The 20,647-nt window shown below is 43.2% G+C and overlaps 1 pseudogene; it reads left to right on the top strand.

Annotated features, from left to right (window-relative positions):
• Window positions 1-2,987: 2,987 nt before the first annotated feature.
• LOC123405686 lies at window positions 2,988-11,482 on the top strand (annotated as a pseudogene).
• The last annotated feature ends 9,165 nt before the right edge of the window (window positions 11,483-20,647 follow it).

Here is a 20,647-nt window from a genome sequence, read left to right on the forward strand (position 1 = left end):
ATATGCATTTTGTGATGTTATATGATGGATGATTTTAATTCGACTTCGAGTTCTCTTGATTTGAATATGAAATAGTGTTGGATTTAATACTAGACAAATAATTGGGTTGAAAAGGCCCAACAAATAGAAACGAAACCAAGTTCTGGAACAAAAAGTTGCTGAATTCAAAAATGAAAAAGGCCAAAACTGAAACTGGACCAAATGTATTTGGGCACTAAAAGGCCAGGGCCCAAATTATAATGATAAAAAAAATTGATTTTTTTTACTAAAGTGGATGTAAATAGGCTAAGACCCAAAAAGAAGCCCCAAAAAATAAACCAGCCCATGTGATCAATTGAAATGGGTTGGGCTGATTTCAACCACGACGTTTTGATTTCATCGTAATTTTGCCACGTAGGACTAGGTTTGATTGTCAACGACGATTTAGGATCGTCGTAAAGGTTACGACAATCCAGGAATCGTCGTAAAAGTTACGACGATTTTGATCAAAACGTCGATGCAGTTCATTTGTGACGCTCCGTTTTCGACGCTTGGTTTTTCGTCGTGAGATCGTCGTAAATTAAAAACCGTGACGATGTAGCAACAAAAAAATAGCGTCGTGTATTAGCATATTCCTTGTAGTGACGTCACCGAACCTTAAGTGTGCAGACCCTGCGGGTTCGAGAACTACGCAGACATGACCCGAGACACTCCCCGGTCAATATCCAATAGCAGGACCTGGATGTCCATATTGGATCCTACATATTCTACGAAGATCTTATCGGTTGAACCTCTGTGCCAAGGATTCATATAATCCCGTATACCATTCCCTTTGTCCTTCGACATGTTACTTGCCTGAGATTTGATCTTCGGTGTCCCTATACCTATTTCAATCTCATTACCGACAAGTCTCTTTACTCGTTCCCTAATACAAGATCCCGTGACTAACACTTTAGTCACATTGCTTGCAAGGCTTATATGTGATGTTGTATTACCGAATGGGCCCCGAGATACCTCTCCGTCACACGGAGTGACAAATCCCAGTCTTGATCCATGCTAACTCAACGGACACCTTCGGAGATACCTGTAGAGCACCTTTATAGTCACCTAGTAACGTTGCGACGTTTGATACACACAAAGTATTCCTCCTGTGTCAGTGAGTTACATGATCTCATGATCATAGAAATGAATACTTGACAAGCAGAAAACAATAGCAATAAAATGACACGATCAGATGCTATGTTTATAGTTTGGGTCTTGTCCATCACATCATTCTCTCAATGATGTGATCCAGTCATCAAGTGACAACACTTGCATATGGTCAAAAAACCTTAACCATCCTTGATCAACTCGCTAGTCAACTAGAGGCTTACTAGGGACATAGTTTTATCTATATATCCACACATGCATTTATGTTTCCATTCAATACAATTATAGCATGGATAATAAACGATTATCTTGAAACAGGAAATATAATAATGACTATTTTATCATTGCCTCTAGGGCATATTTCCAACCCCCTAGTCCCGGTTTGCTACAAACCGGGACTAATTTTCACGTGGTGTGGCCCGGATCTTTAGTCCCGGTTGATAACACCAACCGGGACTACATGCTTTGGTGATTTTGGGTTTTGGTGTTTTGGGGTTTTGGGGTTTATTGTTTATTTTTGCTTTTCATTTTCTGTTTTCCATTTAATTCTTTTTCATTTAGAACATATCTTATGCTAGTACATATCGTGCCACGTTATACATATATCATAAGATATCTCGTAGTACCAATCATATATCACAAAATTTCGAGAGGGACCATATATATATATGCATGCGCATATTATATAACACACATATATACAATTTGGTATATACAATTTCTCCTACAACTTGCGGAACAATTATAAAAATCACTATAAAAGTACAAACATCGGAAAATGAATTACTATTTGCAAATAAGATACTAATACATAATGAATATGTAATTATACGACATGGGCTTCAACAAACCGTAAAATTCATTAATCAGGCAACATTTTTATAAAAAAAGAGAGAAAACATGTGAATTTTGAGGTCCTCACTCCTCAACTCAACTTTGGGATAAATTTTAAAGTCTTGACTCCTCAACTCAACTTTGGGATAAATTTTAAAGTCCTGACTCCTCAACTCAACATTGGGATAAATTAGAAGTACAAACATTTTTGGAGTGGTGATCTTTTGGGGCTTGAGTCAATTAATTAAGAAGAAAGGTACTAACGGCGACACTTTTCTAGAAATATATGAAACAATTAGCATTTATTACGGTACAAATAACCAAGCGAGTAGCAAATCTGGAGCGTCTCTCCTAGTGACCGGCCCTGCTGCGTCATTTTCTTTTCTTCATCTCTAGTAAAACCAAGTATACACACATGTACACAAGGTATGGGCCCTAGGTGGCCGCACTCGCCGCCATGGCTTAGGGCCGGCCCTGCCTCCACGCCAGACCTTCATCTTTGTGCTTGATTTTCATATGTACGGCTAGTATAGTAGAGCATTATCTATCAGTCTATGGTCCGATGTGGATTTCCGAGAAACAGAAATTTCGAGCTGAGAAAACATATGCTACCTAGTACCTAGAATCCTAGATTGAATGGAAACGGTGAACCAAGAATTTTGAGCTTGAAAAACATCACATTCTTTATATGAGTACCTTATCCAAATAATTTACTAGATAATCTGAGATAAAAATTTATTTTCTTAAAAATCAGAATTGTTTTGCTTCCCCGGTGAGTTTAGGTAACTCAGCAGCAATTCATTCTTTTGCAAAAACTAGCTAAGCAGTGCCACAAGAGATACATGAAGTCTAAGGAATACGAGTGGTTTGTTAAGTGATAGGTGGTGATAAGTTGATTTATTACTAGTAAAAATAAATTCGTGTAGATAAACTCTTTTGTCTTTTTAAGCCACTTTGTTTCTGTACTATTATTTTTTCATAAGTGTCAAAAATTCTTTTCAGTGACAGTAAGCGGACATAAAGACATGGACCATCACAAGAAGCTCAGTGCTGCTAGATTAACTGATGATCTAGTGGTTGATATCCTCTCCCGGCTGACGTACAAGTCTTTTTGCCGCTGCAAGTGTGCCTATAGGGCCTGGTGTACATTTTCCTCTGATCCAGACTACCGCAAGAAGCTGCCCAAAAAAGTAACCACTGGACTTCTGTACCAAGGTCTCAATAAGTCTGATACCCCGCTTGTTAGCATGTGCCCAGATGACGGGGAAATCGATGGAATTCTTGCTGATTTGCCACACTATGAACATTTGGAATTCCTGGACTGCTGCATTGGTTTAGTCCTTTGTAAGTATAGGAGCAGCTATACTTCTACTGGCATTTGCTGCTTCGTTGTGTGCAACCCAGCAACGCGAGAATGGAGGGTACTTCCTGATACAATCTGTCCGAGTATGATTATGTAACTATTTTAGCGTTTGATCCATCATGGTCACCGCAGTTCTACATCTTCAATTTTCATCTGAAACATCACCATGGTTTGATACTTGGTACCAGCAAACTTGAGATTTTCCGGTCTGAAAGTTCCACGTGGCTTGAGGATGATACCTTGGACCGAAATATAAATATTTCTCGGCGAACACACTTACTCCCTCCGTTTCTAAATATAAGACCTTTTAAAGATTGTATTATAAACTACATACGGATGTATATAGACATATTTTAGAGTATAGATTCACTCATTTTGCTTCGTATGTAGTCTTCTAGTAAAATCCCTAAAATGTCTTATATTTTGGAACGGAGGGAGTATTTGTTAATGGAATGTTGTATGTGACTGTTGCGTATGAAGTTTTGGTGTTCGAAGGCCTGGAGGCCTGGAGGCAATGAGTGACGACATACCGCCCTATCATCAGACCATAAGTTTGCCGCCTGAAGCTTCATACCTGAGCACTTTTACCAATGGTTGCTTTGGCAAATCTTCAGGGATCTTACACTATGCATTGCCACATGAGAATGGTCGCTCAATTGTTGTTTGGACATTGGATGATTTTGGTCATCATTCATGGACTTGGACTGAGATGTGTCATCTTAGTATGACCAATGCCTTTGGAAAGGATGAGTTTGTTCACTACGACGATGGTGGTGATGGTGGTGATGATAAGTGTTTTTGGAACTGCGATTATCGGATTGTCGACCTCGACTTGGAGAGAGGGCATGTTTTCCTCCATGACCAGAAGGCAAATAAGCTTCTTTCATACAAGAGCTCTTTTATGGTACCCTGGGTGAAATATGAGCCGTCAATGCGTAATTAAAGAACGGTAACGATTGAGTTGTACTGCCCAGCTCGAGGGTCCGAATCGTGGACAGTAGACCATGCACCGCGCAGCTGGAGTCCTCCAGTATAACCGTGCTAAGGGCATTTTGGGAAGAAAAAATCACAGTCGTGTGGGAAGGAAAAAAAAAACAGCCCGCCCACAACGGCCAGTCGAACTAGCCCATCGCATCTCACCCCATCCGGCCCTCCCAGTTCGTTCCCCACTGCGGTCAGTACGGTTCCGGCCGTCGTCGGCGTGCGTTGCCCTCCCTCCCCTTCGCCTCGTTGTCGCCGGCACCTCCCACTCCTGCTCCCGCTCCTCCTCATCGTCTCCGCGCTGCGGGGAGCGGCGCCGACCGCGGGCGCCGCGGATTCGTGCGCTCACTAGGGTTCTGGCCACCGCCGGCGTGCGTTGCCCTCCCTCCCCTTCGCCTCGTCGCCACCGGCACCTCCCACTCCTGCTCCCGCTCCTCCTCCTCGTCACCGTGCTGCGGGGAGCGGCGCCGACCGCGGGCGCCGCGGAGTCGTGCGCTCACTAGGGTTCCGGCTACCGTCGTCGTGCGTTACCCTCCCTCCGCCGCATAGAGAGAGCCTGCTCACGCTCCTCCTCCTCGTCGATGCGCCGTGGGGAGCGGCGCCGTTCGCGGGCGCCGCGGAGTTGTGCAAGGCGTGGCTGCTGCAGTCCATCCCCACCGACATGCCCCACCTCCGCCGCCTCCCGGGGGTCGTCTCCACAGGTACCGACCGGCTCCCCCTCTCCACCTCCCCACAATCAGCGAGAATGTTCTTGCCGTGGATCCATTCTGTTTGGTTCCTGGGGAGTACCAAAGTAGTTAGATTGGCGAATCCGGAGCATGGGTTAATTCTCATTTTGCTAGGCTCTGTTAATTGAGTACTGAGTAGTGAGGTTTGTTCTCTATAATAGTGTTTCAGCATAACCATGTGCCACTGAAATGCCACTAATGTCTTTGCTTCTTGCAGCAATGAAGATAGTATTACTTGCATATTGAAGAATATTGTTGCTGCAAATCAAATCATTAAAGAGGTCCTTAATAAAGGTGAATCACTCGTGAATTGCTTTGTAAGATAACTCAGAGCTCTTCATTTGTTTTTCTAAACATTCTCTTATGAGCAATTTTATGAAGTGCAGTTCAGGATATAATGATTTAACAAGGTATGAGTTAAAAATAGATAAATTGTGGCAACAAATTGAATATTTTGAAGTAATAAGTTCGACTTATGACTTCCTATTGTTCTTCCTGTATTGGCTGGTGGCTTGTGCATTATCAATATCACGATTCTAAGGGTTCTGTAGTTATGATATTCAATTGATAAGTTATTCTACACATTCTTAATTAGATTATATAAACTCAGAAGTAATTTGATGTTGTATTTATGCTGCACAATTTGCATTGTGATCATTTTCAATCTCGTAGTACTTATATTCGATTAATCAAAGTGGCATTTCTGTTGAGATACTCGAGCTCAATTTTCTTCTTTGTTTCTTTCAAGAATTCCTGGCAAGACCTTCAACTCCAAGTTATTGAATATATCAATAGTGATGCCCCCTGTCTTTCTGATTCACAACATCGTGTTCTTATGCAAAGACTCAAAGGGAAGACAAGTCGATTTCGTGGGAACTTGTCTGGGAAACGTACTGAGTACACTGGGAGGACTGTCATATCTCCTGACCCAAATTTGAAAATAACAGAGGTACTTGTCCATAGGTTATCGATTTCTTTATTTTCACTCTCCAATTGATTTTTCATGTCATACATCGAATTTCATGTGGCTATTCCTGTTTTGATGGCTCGAGTCTTGACTTATCCAGAACGAGTTTCATATTATAACATAGAGAAGTTGCGTCAATGTATACGAAATGGACCAAATAAACATCCAGGGGCAAATTTTATAATACAACCTGATGGAACAAAGCTGCAAGTTGTATTTGTTTTTTTTCTCGCAAAAAAATGTATTTGTTTTTTAAAATTCTGATTCTTTTCAACAAGCAGTTTTCATATTTTGCCCTGGACTACATTTAGGCACTTGAAGTACGCTGATAGAAGGATCGCCGCACGGGATTTGAATTATGGTTGTATAGTCGAAAGGCATTTAGAAGATGGAGACATTGTCCTCTTCAGCAGACAACCAAGCTTGCATAGAATGTCAATTATGTCACACAGGGTACAAATTGCTCCATACCACACCATTACTTGCTGAACTAAATAATTTGTCTAACTTTTGATTACTTTTGTATTTAAATACAGGCAAGGATAATGCCCCGGAGAACATTAAGATTTAATGAGTCTGTTTGTAACCCTTATAATGCTGATTTTGATGGAGATGAGATGAATTTGCACGTCCCACAGACAGAGGAAGCTCGTACTGAAGCATTTATGCTTATGGGGGTAGTACTTGCTAACTCTTCTCTGCTACAGTTTAACATTTTTGTTATGCTTTTTTATGCACAAAACTAGTTTGGTAACAAATATTTATTTTTGCAGGTTCGGAATAATCTATGTACCCCTAAAAATGGGGAAATACTGGTTGCTTCCACGCAATACTTTTTGACATCGTCTTTTCTAGTCACAAGGAAAGATACCTTCTATGACAGGTCTTATTTTACTCTCTTGTGTTCTATGCTTGAGCCAATTTGGTACATGTATGGATGTTCAGGTTATTCGTAACTCGCTGAAGATCATAGGTTCGAGTCCTCCAATGGTTTTTTTTTTATGTTTTGTCTGTAATTCAGATTTTTTTAATATGTTAAAAATGGTATTTTGGTAAAAAAAATTACCGGGCTCTAGAGAGCCCGGGTGCTTTTTCGAGCTGAAGAACTGCTACTATGAAGGAAAAGATGCATGAACGATGAATCTACGTGGATCCCCACCGACATGCCCCACCTCCGCCGCCTCCCGGGGGTCCTCTCCACAGGTACCGACCAGCTCGCCCTCTCCACCTCCCCACAATCAGCGAGAATGTTCTCGCCGTGGATCGATTCTGTTTGGTTCCTGGGGAGTACCAAAGTAGTTAGATTGGTGAATTCGGAGCGTGGGTTAATTCTCATTTTGCTAGGCTCTGTTAATTGAGTACTGAGTAATGACTACCGAGAAGAACATTTCCTGACTCTGTAGTATTTGATTTGTGGCGGATATGATGACTGATGACTGAAGTTTGCTCTGTGGAATTGAAGTTTAAGGCTATGTACTTAGTTTTTATGTGTGATGTACTTCATTATTTCTGTTAGATTCATGGACAGTGCCAAAATAAAAATAAGGAAGTGTCAAGGGAGTAGAAACTAACCTGCCCAACACGTAGGGTATGAACTTGACTGAAGTCAAGCCATACAGGTAGTTCCCAAAGGAGAAAGGTAATAGGGGGCTCAAACGAAGCAGAGTCACAACCTTGAATCCATTTTCACGGATTGCTTTATCAATCGCCGGAAACTTCTTGTTTCCTTCAACCATCTTAAGAATACGCTCTCTAGCAAAGTACCTAGCGATGAGAAAGGCCACAGCGGCAGCTAGCTATACGGTTGACAAAGTTCAATGAGAAAATGCATAACATCAGAATGAAAACAAAAATGTTATTCATGTTGAAGTTACTTACTGTCCCACTGATTGAAACCATAGCAGTACCAGTAACACTACCGAATAATAGACCTGCAGTCATGGTCAACGGTACTGCTGGAATTACAAGAACCTGAATAAAAAAAAACACCATCATTAGTATTGATCCAAAGTTGCAACCCTAAATTCATTGCCAAGATCTGTAGTGCAATAGCTACTTTAGGTGGAAATGATCATAAGCCTTGACAAGAAGGTAGAAGACGCATCACTGCAATGTTCCTAGCAGTGCTCCCCTTCTTCCCCCAGGCAACCCAACACACCGCTGTGTTGCTGTTACCGGGCGCTTGCCGGCTGGCCCTGCCTCCACCCGGACGACCCAGCCATCATCCTGCTGCTGCTGCTGCGGGGCGTTGGCCCTGCCTCTGCCATGCCCAAACTCCAAAGCTGAGAAACAATGGCACTGATCAGTAGGTAAATTAGTGGACCGGGACAAGCAAACAACACTACAATATTCATTTGAGCTGACATCATGTATGTGTTGATTTCCACATTGATGCATTTAAACATTTAACCGATTGAATTAAAAAAAGATTTGTCTGTATGTATGGATTGAACCCAAATTGATGCATTTTTTATACATGTCACAGAAAAAGATGCAGATATATTTTTGCTATCGCCACGCAACAATAGAAATGTCTACACATATGGGAGGAATGGATGGGCAAACTGTTGATTCAGTATTTTTTATATCCCTTATTATTATTTGTATTTTTTTGTCTTGTTTTATGTAGTTTGTTTTATCGTTAAGCATTGAGTTTAAGTTCTATATATATTGTGCATTGGAGCAAATTTTTGTATGCTTTCTCATGACGTGGTTCCTGGATAACTATTTTTTGGATAGTTCTTTGGTATACATTAAAATTTTACGACCGTATTTTGTATTTTGTCCTGGATAACTCAGCCTCATTCTTGCGGATACGCGATAAACAGTGATCCGAGTGCTCTAGCAAATCAACAAGTGACATTCTCCTATCCATATTCTTATGAAGCCTAGAGTTTAGGCTTTCGCTACGCTGATTGCTCTGCATGCCAAGGAAATATCTACCTTTCGTATAGGCCTTAGACCACTTCTTCCTCAGCTCGTACATCCTCATAATCCAAGCATCTTTTTCAGAGATATCATAATCCACCATAAACTCAACCCAACGTTTCTCAAACTCATCGACATCCCAGATGTGATAAACAAATTTCCTAAAGTCCTTGAGCTTTTGCTTCCGTAGGTTTCGTATCATGTTTTGCTCGATGTGCCAACTGCACAACCGATGATATGTGTTTGGCAAAACCGCCGCTATTGCCTTCGCCATCGCATGCATGTTCACCATCGGTGATTACTGATCTAGGATGTTTCTACTTCGTTGACTCCAAAAATGCTTCAAGCAACCACACAAAAGATGCCTCGGTCTCATCCGAGACAATACCGAAGCCAAACACGGTTGTGCTGCGATGGTGATTCACTCCTATGAAGGGGACAAATGGCAGGTTGTATTTGTTCACACGGTAAGTGCTATCAAAGATCAACGACGCCACCAAAGGCATCATAGTCAATCCGAGACTGTGCGTCTGCCCAAAAGATGTTCAACAGATGTCCTTCACTATCAGCGGTGTACTTGGAAAAAAAATTCGCCATCTGTGTCTTTTCGGGCTGCCATATAACGGAGTACAAATTCGGCATCACGGCCTTCTATCTTTTCCTTCTTGTACTTGGCAACAAAATTATACAGGTCCCGAGAAATAAAGCCTACCTTGCTGTAACCACCACTATCCTTCTCCATTACTTCCATTATTTGATGTGTCCGAAGGCCACCAATTTCATACTCAATGACATCAGCCTTTTGCACATCACTCAGTCCGCGATGTGATCTTATGAAAGCTGTCTGGTCAGGCTTAGCGAGTGGATGGTTATGTTCGTCCACAAAATCTTTTACAAACCATTCACCATTATCCATACGAAACTCGATCTCCATCCGGGCGCCACATCCACAACGTGACAGCGGCCTAGGAGTTCGCACTCGTTTAGTTTTTTCGAAGTGCTTCCTCGCCCGATATCCTTCTTTACAACAGACATAAAGGCGACGAAAAGCTATGTTCGTGCCCGACTTCCTGGTCAGTTCTTCCTTCCTAACACCAAAACCCTTTGACCGAGCATATGCATTATAGTAATTGTAACCTTCTTCCTCGCTGCCAAAAATTTGACTGATCACCATGTCATATTCTGCAATGTTCTCGAGGGTGGCACTCCCATATTCCATGTCAAACCCTGCAATTAAAAAAGAATCAAATCTGAGTTATTTGAATTCCACTCGTGAAACTTAAACACGTATCAGTAACAGTGCTTGTGTATATAATCAAACAGAAACATTACATATACTCCAGTTAGCACTTCCTGATTTGCACCAACAGTAGCAGCACCATAGAAGAGTGATTTAAGCAGAAACAATTTAGTACTACCTGCAGACTAGTAGGAATATGCAGATTTGCCCAAAGGCCAAACTAGTAAGAATATGCAGATTTGTCCAAAGGTCAAACTAGAAGAGTGATTTAACCAAAAACCATAGGAGAGTAACACGCAGATTTGTCCAATCGTCAAACTAGTAGGAATATGCATAAAAGAGAAAGATCATTTGTCCACGACTCTCAAAATATGCAGATTTGTCCGCGACAGAACAGAGGTCTGTGCATCAGGAGCATTCAACATTCAGCTGAGCACGAGTCAACAACAACAATGCATACTAATAAACACCATATGCCAAGATGACAATGTCATCCATAACAACATTTGTTTTCGCGTGCGTGCACTGCAAGATCTAACTGTGATTTTTTTCCCATCATGATGCAGTACTAATTAACATGATTTGTTGATAAAAATTCATGGGTCACAAGAGCAGTCCTTACCAGGTTGAGGAAGCGCTGCGGAGGTCCAAGATGGCGGGGCCAACTACGTCGAGTGGCGGTGGCGGCCGCGGCGGCGACAGGGAGAACGACACGAGCGGCGGTGGGGAGAACGACACGAGCGGCGGTGCCCACGACGGCGAGTGACGGCGGCAGCGACGGCGGCGCGTGGCGGCGACGGCAGGGAGAAAGAGGAGGGAGCCGCGACGACAGGGACATTGACGCGAGCGGCGGTGGCCACGGCGGCTAGTGGCGGCGGTTGCGACGGCAGCGGCGGCGACGGCAGGGAGAAAGAGTAGGGAGCCGCAGAGGTCCACAAGGGCGGGGCTACAGCGACGGGTGGCGGCCGCGGCGACGGCGACGGGTGGTGGCGGCGGCGACGGCAGTGAGAAGGAGCAGGAGCCGCGGCAAGGATAAGGACGCGAAGGGTGTGACCTACTTCGTGGGCGTGAAGTGTGTTCTATAGTTAGTAAATTAACTAACATATTTTTCTGCCCATTGTATCCGTATAAAATTAACGGTTTGATTATGTTATACTGCTGGCTTCCCTCTGAATAGTATAGGGTACCGTAAAAAAAACTCTTCATACAATATCAATGCGGGGAAACTCAACGAGATACAAGATGCCTTTGGGTGGGATCTATACTATGTCTACGTGCCATGCTACTCAGAGCTTCCAGCCCAAGAACCTTAGGTTTAATTAGTAAATGTCAACTTCTGTTCAGTGTGCATCTGTGGTTGTTCCACTGCGATGCTGAACCACCTTGTATATTATGCTAGTCGGTGTCATCGGTCCAGGAACCCTGCCTTTTGTACTTTGTTGTTGATGCAGAGCTGATATGTTACATTCCTCTATTAACCTAAAACACTTCACCATGTAGTTAAATACCTTGGTTATGTTTGTTATATGTAAGGATTGATGTGTTGCTTAGGCTCTGTTTGTGGGGATACAACTTATTTTTGTTGCTTTGAACTGAATTAGCGTTGCAATCCTACATTACACCTGGACCTATGCAAATTTGGATAATAGCCCTGCAAATCAAAAACATTGGGGGCCTATCAAAATTGGTGCCGGTGACCAAAACCACCAAATGCATTGCTTTTGAGAAGTGATATCAATCCAAATAGATTGTCTTTATATGTTGTACTGAAAATAAGCATACCCATCATTCTTTCCCTTTAAGATGGACTCTGAGAACTAAGGTATCTGCATTGCAAAATGATTTGGTGTATCCTTTTCCTGCACATGTAATGGCAAGAAATATTTTTCCTCGTTTTTTTCCCGCGACTTATGCCCCCGGCACCACTCCTTGGCGTCTCTCCCTTAGTAAAACCATGCAGATTTACTTGCTGAAATTTAAACGTGCATACAGTTGGTACATTGGTCGCATATGTACAGAATACAACAATTCATTACTCCTATGTAAAATCTTACTCATTACAGTGCTTTGGGAAAAGAGAAAAGGAAGTATATATGCTATATCTGCAGGGTCAATAGCTCCTGTGCGACACATTTGATGTGAATTGGATCCTGTGCGACATATTTGATGCGAATTGGATCATGTGCGACGTTTCTCTGGCCCAAATAGCCAAAGGCCCATTCGGGCGATTAAAATGGTCGTCAACGGGAGTGAGGTTATGTTTAAGACATGTGGGTCCTACTTGGCAGATCGTCAACTTACAGCCCCACTTGACAGTGCATCTACTAACGAGCCCCACTTGACAGTGCATCTGTCCCCGTGCCTGGCCTGTCTGTCTGAACCGCCCGTCTGAAGCTCTGTTGCTCCCGGCGGTGAGCCGAAGACGGCGGCGGCGCTTTTGTTGCAGCGGCGGAGCTTTCGATCTCGGCGACGGCGGCGGCTGTGGTGAGTGAATCCGGAACCCTTGTCGAGCCCGTTCCCTTCTGTGTCATCTCACTGCAGTTCCTGTTTTCCTCCTCTGTTTTTTTGGTCGATTTGATCCAAATTTGGGTGGGCCGGAGGGGGGCTAAAGGTGATGGAGCCTCCAGAGACAACAACAACGTTGACTAGGTAATCTGTGCATCCTTTCCATCCTATGCGATGCCTCGTCTGCTTCCACGAGCTCACAGTGCGCGCCATTGAAAAACAGGGCCGATGATGCTCAGACATTTGAATTCACTATCGAATTCTTTCCTTCTAAGGCGAAGCTAGGTGATGGTAGCTTGCGGGACATAGAGGGAGATACCATTGTGAAATGGGAGGTTGAATTATCAGAGATTGATCCACAAGAACTAGAGAGCATGGAAGAGAAGGCCGTGAAGAATGTGGTGGAAAAAATTGGGGAGAGCATTTTTTGGGGTCCAGAGCAAGAGGTAGCATTGTTATGGTTTGATAATTGGAAAGGAGAGTATGTGAGAATTGAGGATGGCGAAGAGATGGTTGATGAAATCGATCGACAAAATGGCTGGACAACCAAACAAACTACGTTTCGTGCAGAGCTGGTTGATCTGAAATTAGATTCTAAGGTTGGATATGTTTCCTCAAAATTGGCTGCACAAATGGTAGATGATGATTGGGCTTCAGAGAGGCAGATAATGCCCATGTGTATGGGTGAGGTGACAATATTACATGAGGGGGCTGATGCAGATGCACAAGAGGGCTCTGATCGTGTTGCAAGGGTTCTTTCTGTTGATTGGAATTCGGTTGAATTAAATGAACCAACTGATTTAGTCATTGCACCAATGGATGACACTGAGATGGCCAAAAAATTTGGCATTCCAGTACCTGATGAAGATAAGGAAGAGAATGATGAAACTACCAAACCGCTGATGTGAAGATGTGGCTGGACAGATGATGGAAGATGCTCAAAGAGATATATGTGAAGATGTGGATGGACAGCTGATGGAAGATGCTGCAGATGATGTTGATGATGCACATGATGATGAGTTGGTAAATGTCTATGACAAGGAAAACCCTGTTATTGCAGTAGGGAAGTTGTTCCCAAACATGGATGAATTTAGAATTTGTTTCAACACTTATGCCGTCAAACATGAGTTTGATGCCAAGACAAAGTGGACTGACAGAAAAAAAAAATATGCAAGATGCAGAGGTTTTGATGGAAGTGTCAAGCCTTGCAAGTGGTACATATCTGCTAGACGCCAACCTGATGGAAGTACCATTAGGGTCAATCAAATCCCACACCAACATACTTGTATTACAAGTTCACACAGAGTATCAACCATGACATCACAGCTTTGGATTGCAGAAAAAATCACTCCTATTTTAGCCAAGAAACCAAATACTACTGCAAAGAAACTTAAAGTAGACTTGGAAAAGCAGTACCCAATTAAGGTGAAGTATAACACAGTGTGGAAGGCAAAACAAAGGGCAATGAAAGAATTATATGGTGACTGGGCAAATACATTTAGGATGCTTTATAATTTCAAAGCAGAGGTGGAGAAGAGGTCACCTGACAGTGTTGTGGAGATAGATACTGAGGTAACAGAGGAAGGAAGAGTCCTTTTCTCAAAGTTTTTTATGGCTTTAAAGCCTTGCATCGATGGCTTCAAGGCAGGTTGTCGTCCATATTTGAGCATAGACTCATCGTTTTTGACCGGCAAGTGGAATGGTCAATTGGCAGCTTGCAATGCTTTAGATGGACACAACTGGATGTTCCCTGTTGCTATTGGCTTGTTTCAGTTAGAAACAGAGGTCTCATGGACATGGTTCATGATGCAGTTGAAGAGATGCATAGGTCCAGTGTCACCTTTGGCAGTCCACACAGATGCATGCAAAGGGCTAGAAAATGCAGTAAAGAATGTGTTCCCCCATTGTGAGCAGAGAGAGTGCTTCGGCCATATATGGATGAATTTGATCAAAAAGTTTAGAGGGGAAGAATTTGGTCGCATGTGGCCAGCAGCAAGATCTTACACTAAACAGACATATTCATATCATCTTGGTAAGATAATGACAGCATGCCCTGAATTTGGTCCATGGGTGAACACCTACCATTCTCTATTATGGTATAGGTCACGATTTAACATTGCCATCAAGTGTGATCATATCAACAACAACTTGGCAGAATTTTTTAACAACAAGGTGAAGCAGTTGAAAAACCTGCCCGTGCATGACATGGTTGACCAAATCAGGATCATGATCATGCGCTTGTGGGAATTGAGAAGAAGGAGTGGTGATTGTCTGCAAGGGGACAAGCTTCCTGCAGTGGTACAACAGGTGGTTAACAGGAGCAGAAATCTTACACATTTATCTGTTGAAAAATCTTCTGTGTGGGGTGCTGAAGTTAGAGATACCAAAAGTGGTAGAAGGCATGTTGTTAACACTGAAATGCATGAGTGCACTTGTTTGGAGTGGCAACACACTGGAAAACCATGTGATCATGCCATACTTTTCTTGGCCTCCCGACCAAAGATAAACATGCACCCTTATTTGCACGAATATTACTCAGTAGCAAAATCCAAGGCTGCATATGCAACTCCAATTCCAGCACTTACAGATGAGTCTCAGTGGCCTGAAGTGGACATAGAATTTTCCATGTGTCCTCCCCTAACAAAAAGAAAGGATGGTAGGCCTAAAGAGAGTAGATTCAAGGCATGGTTTGAGAGAGGTGGGAGTAGTAAAAAAGGGAAGGGAAAGAAGGATGGAAAACCAAAAAGGTCCCAGAAAGGTAACAAAAATAGATGCAAGTTGTGCCAGGAACTTGGGCACCGAGCTGGATCTTCCAAGTGTTGTTACACTCCTAAAAGGCCAAAGTATGTGTGCTAATGTTTTTTATGTTTACTATTTGGCTGCATTTTTCAATTACAAACCAATTGACATGCTTAAATTTTTTAGGAGGAAGTGTGCAGCTGAGCCCCTTGTTGTTGAAGATTGCTGGCCAAAGAAAAAGAAAAGAGGCAATGGTTGTAGAAAAAGAGAAGTTATGGTGAAACAATGCAAACTGAGCAAAATGAGCAAGACTTGGATGTGCTGCAAAATGAGCAACAAGACTTGGATGTGTTCCAAAATGAAGATGTGGTCCAAAATGAGCAAGACTTGGATGTGCTACAAAATCAAGATGTGGTGCAAAATGAGCAAGATATGGATCTGGTGCCAAATAATTATCTTCCAGCTGATGTTGTGCAAGCTGAGCCTATATTAGAAGTTGTGTTGCCTAACCCTGTTTTTCCAGAAGATGTGGTGCAAAATGAGCAAGATATGGATCTGGTGCCAAATGATTATCTTCCAGCTGATGTTGTGCAAGTTGAGCCTATATTAGAAGTTGTGTTGCCTAACCCTGTTTTTCCAGAAGATGTGGTGCCAACTAAGCCTATATTGGAAGTTCTATTGCCAACTGAGCTTGATGATATTCCAGCTGATGCAGTGATGAAAACCAAGAGCTTGAGTGAACTGGGTATAGTGGTAAGGAGAAGCACTGATAAAAAGAAGAAGAAGAAGAAGCTGAACTGAAGTGAACTGGGTGTTGTACTATGCTATAGAATAAAACTTTGCGTGAGACAAATTTCCAGTTTGAGACAAAATTCAAATTTGAGCCAAAATTCAAATTTGAAGTTATTTGGTATGCGGTATGGTGTTGTATTTTTCATATGAAATGTATTTGTGTAATACTATTCAAGTTTGAGAAAAACTTCAAATTTGAGCCAAAATTCAAATTTGAAGTTATTTTTTATGTCATATGGTGTTACAATGATTTATGTACTATTACACATGTTAGGTGATTAATCGGAGAAATTTTATTATGTGAAACTTTGGACATGAAAAATGTGCTCCAAATGAGCTTGAAAACCCCCTCCAAGCCCCCGTGCAAAGCCCCATTTGTAAGCAAGTTTTTTTCTTTGACCTTCTCCAAATCAGCCAAAAAATGAAACTTGACATACTAGTCATATAGAAAGATGATTGGCACAAGTTTTATATTTTTTGATTTTTTTAATTAGTTATAGCCAACCCTAACTTTTGAAACCCGTACAACCTCGTATGTGATAGCCACTTTTGTGAAGGGTTTTTCATGAAAAACTTCATAGTCCAAGTTTACTATATTTCCTAGAAACCTAGTCATATAGAAAGATGATTGGCACAAGTTTTATATTTTTTTTTGAATTAGTTATAGCCAACCCTAACTTTTGAAAACCGTACAACCTCGTACGTGATAGCCACTTTTGTGAAGGGTTTTTCACGAAAAACTTCATAGTCCAAGTTTATTATTTTTCCTAGCAACCTAGTCATATAGAAAGATGATTGGCACAAGTTTTATATTTTTTTGATTTTTTTTGAATTAGTTATAGCCAACCCTAACTTTTGAAAACCATACAACCTCGTATGTGATAACCACTTTTGTGAAGGGTTTTCCATGAAAAACTTCATAGTCCAAGTTTATTATTTTTTCTAGCAACCTAGTCATATAGAAAGATGATTGGCACAAGTTTTATATTTTTTTTGATTTTGTTGAATTAGTTATAGCCAACCCTAACTTTTGAAAACCGTACAACCTCGTACGTGATAGCCACTTTTGTGAAGGGTTTTTCATGAAAAACTTCATAGTCCAAGTTTAATATTTTTCCTAGCAACCTAGTCACATATAATGATGATTGGCACAAGTTTTATATTTTTTTGATTTTTTTGAATTAGTTATGCTCTACCCTAGCCCTTGAAAACCTCTCAAAACCCCATCAAAACCCCTCAAAACCCCGTCCAAACCTCTCAAAACCCAGCACCCCATCAGACCATTGGATCACCGTGAATGGATGGTCTGGATCGCGCATTAGGGCTACGTCAGCAGCGATCTGTGGCCTTCACTCTGATTGGCTGGCCTTTTTAGCCCTCTTTTTTATTGCTGGACGAGAAGACGCGTGCATGCGTTGTTGGGCTTAATTAAAGGCGGTCCACCCTTTTATCCATTGGACGAGAAGACGCGTACCAGCCTTACATGCATGCGCGTAGACCTGCCTCCCCTCGCTCGCCCGTAGCCCTGCCTCCCCTCGCTCGCCCGTTGGACCGACACTGCATGAATGCGCATCGATCCAGCGGGAGCACGCTCGACGCCATAGAGAGCAGCAACCCGACCGACGCAGCAGAGGCACGCAGCGGCTCAGCCATGCAGAAGCTCGTCGCCCAACCCGACCGACGCAGCAGTCATCTTTCGGCTCGTTTTAATTGCTCATGTGCGACGTGTACCCTGTTTTAATTGACCATGTGCTACGTGGGGTGTGTACACACTCGATGCCCCCTCGATGCCATGCGGTAGCCATTTCACACTGATGCACACCATGGCTAGCACCCCTATTTAAGCACGGGTTTTAAGCACCCCCTAACATCATCTTCTCCCACCGTCTCCAAGTCCATCTTCTCCTTCTTCTTAATCTCCTAGTCCATCTTCTTCTTCATCTCCTAGTCCATCTCCTACACCTCTCACGCCGGAATATGAACTACTACACCGGGATGACCTACCGTGTGCCGCGCACCGTCCCCGAGATGCTCTACCCTCCCCAAGTCCAGGTGGAGAACACCCTACGGGTGTGGGCGATCTCGAGGTGGAGGGGTGCAAGGGCGCTCACCGAGTTCTTCCTCTCCGCCGGCTACCGCCACCTCCCCAGGGGTTCTTCGGTGATGTTCCACGTGGAGGAGCTGACCAACAATGGCTATCCTATCGGCCTTATTGTGAGGTTCACCAACAGCGTCGATGCTTACAACCTCCTCGGTCGTTTTTTTGGTGTGGATGCGAGTTTATCGCATTCACAACATACAACATCTTCACGGATCTGGACAACATCTTCCCCAACGGCAGCATGCACACTCTCCCGTACCGCACCGACGGCGACGACGAGTGAAGGAGGCCTTGGAGCTTGGAGCACCCGGTGGTGCCATGGGGTGGAGGAGGAGGAGTTAATTTATCTAGTTAGGGTTTAGGGTTTTATCTATCTATATATGTAATCGTACTATATATCTATGTCTTGCTTATTTATCTATGTAATGGTACTATATGTCGTGTTCATATATGTTCTATATATCTATGTCGTGCTTATTTATCTAGGGTAGCCATTTATCTATGTTCTATCTAGTTCATATATGTTCTATCTAATTCTATCTAGTGCATGCAACTGAGTGCTCGCGTTCCCGTCAAAAAAATACTACTTCTCTATTTGAGCAGCTTCGTGAAATCACGGGCTGGTTCCCAAGCATCGAGATGATGCGGAACCACGCCTGAGGCCTGATCAAGGTGATGCGAGAGGACGAGAAGCTCCGTGCCTCCCCCCGGCTACTGCGTCCCACCTTCCTCTCTCATCCTTTGGGCGATGAGGGAGGTGCAGCGTACCACCGACCCGACGCAGTGCGCAAGGTGGTGGATGTACCGCTCATCCAGGATGACGGCACCGCAGCCGGATCCTACCTGTCTTGCCTCGAGGACGGAGAGGGTGACCGATGTTGTCCTCGCGCTGTCGGCTGCCGTCCTCGACCCTGAAGTATAGATCATTCCGCCAGTCTTCACTGGCGGAAACAAGAAGAAGAAGCCGGTGGTGCGCCACTGAGAGCACCTGAAGAACCTCAAGAACAACTGAAGTGCGCCGTGAGGGGCTGTTACTGGTTAGGTATGCTGCTATATGTCAGCATATAAGTTAGAACTACTTTTGGTATATGGATGTAAGCTCTGGTTGGATGAACTGTTGCTGGTGTTGGTTTTACGAACTGATGCTGCATTTATTTGTTGGTGCGATCTGTGCTATCTGTTGCTATCTGTTGTTGGATGAACTATTTTTTATCTATTTGCTATCGGTTATAAGCTAAATTTCTGGTGCTATCTGTTATGTTATCTGCTATCTGTTGTTGGATGAACAACATTCGATTTACATCTGTGTCTCAGAAAAGATCCATCACAGCCCATGACCCAATAACGTTTTTTGTTTGACCATGAACTCTGCACCTCCACTCTGTTTTTTTTGAACGAGATGGACCTCCACTCTGTTAACTGAAGAATTATTGCACATTATGAATTGCTGCATTTTTTCATCAATTGCTGCATTTTAAAATAATCCATTACAAACACAGGCACGTTTTGCTTCACATAAATTCAAATTCAGCTAACAAATGAAACTCGATTGACACACTGACTGAAACTTTAACAATTTTTAGCGATTGATGAACGTCAAGTAAAAGAAACCCATAGCAATGACACAACAATAAAATGCTCCAGCCATCATATTTGCTTGCTGCTTCAAATCGATCAGTTGCTTTAGTTGCTTGCCCATTTTCTTCAATTCACACCCCAGTTCAGCTTGCCCGTAACAATGACCTGATCTGTCCGCCAAATGGGGGGCGTGTTCCACAACAAGTGGTGCCCCAAAATTGAGCCCTTCGGTTGATCCCTCCAATTTCAACCTCTCAACGTACTCATCGAGCCACTCGAAATACCCGCATTTCTGCAGAACCTGAAAAACAGGGGTCGGCAACTCATGAACTCTAGATCCAACCCTACCTCCATCGCCCAAATTTGACAAATTTTTTTTGGGAGAAATAGACCATACGATTGGTGAAGTAGACAGATCTAACCTGCCCCGGCTGTGGCCTGCTCAAGCATTTCATGAAGTCGCGCCCATGGTTGCCATTTTCTTCCCTCATACAAGTCAGACGCTTCACAGGCTCCATGCGTGGGCAATCGGGGCATCTTGTTAGCGGCACTGGACCGTACTTCCTCCATTGGCGGGAGGCCGAGCTCGAGCTAGACATCACTCGCCGGCGACGCGCTTCCTCGCCGGAGAAGAGGAAGAAGAAGGTGGGGGAAAGGGAGGAAGGGCAAGCAATGAGGGGAGGATGGGCTGGCTCGGGCCCGGGCACGCGGATGAGCACGACCATGCTTATGTGGATAAGTTGTGGGTCCCGCACACATGCGA

This window comes from Hordeum vulgare, chromosome 1H, assembly GCF_904849725.1.
Source record: "Hordeum vulgare subsp. vulgare chromosome 1H, MorexV3_pseudomolecules_assembly, whole genome shotgun sequence".
Taxonomy (NCBI): Eukaryota; Viridiplantae; Streptophyta; class Magnoliopsida; order Poales; family Poaceae; genus Hordeum; species Hordeum vulgare.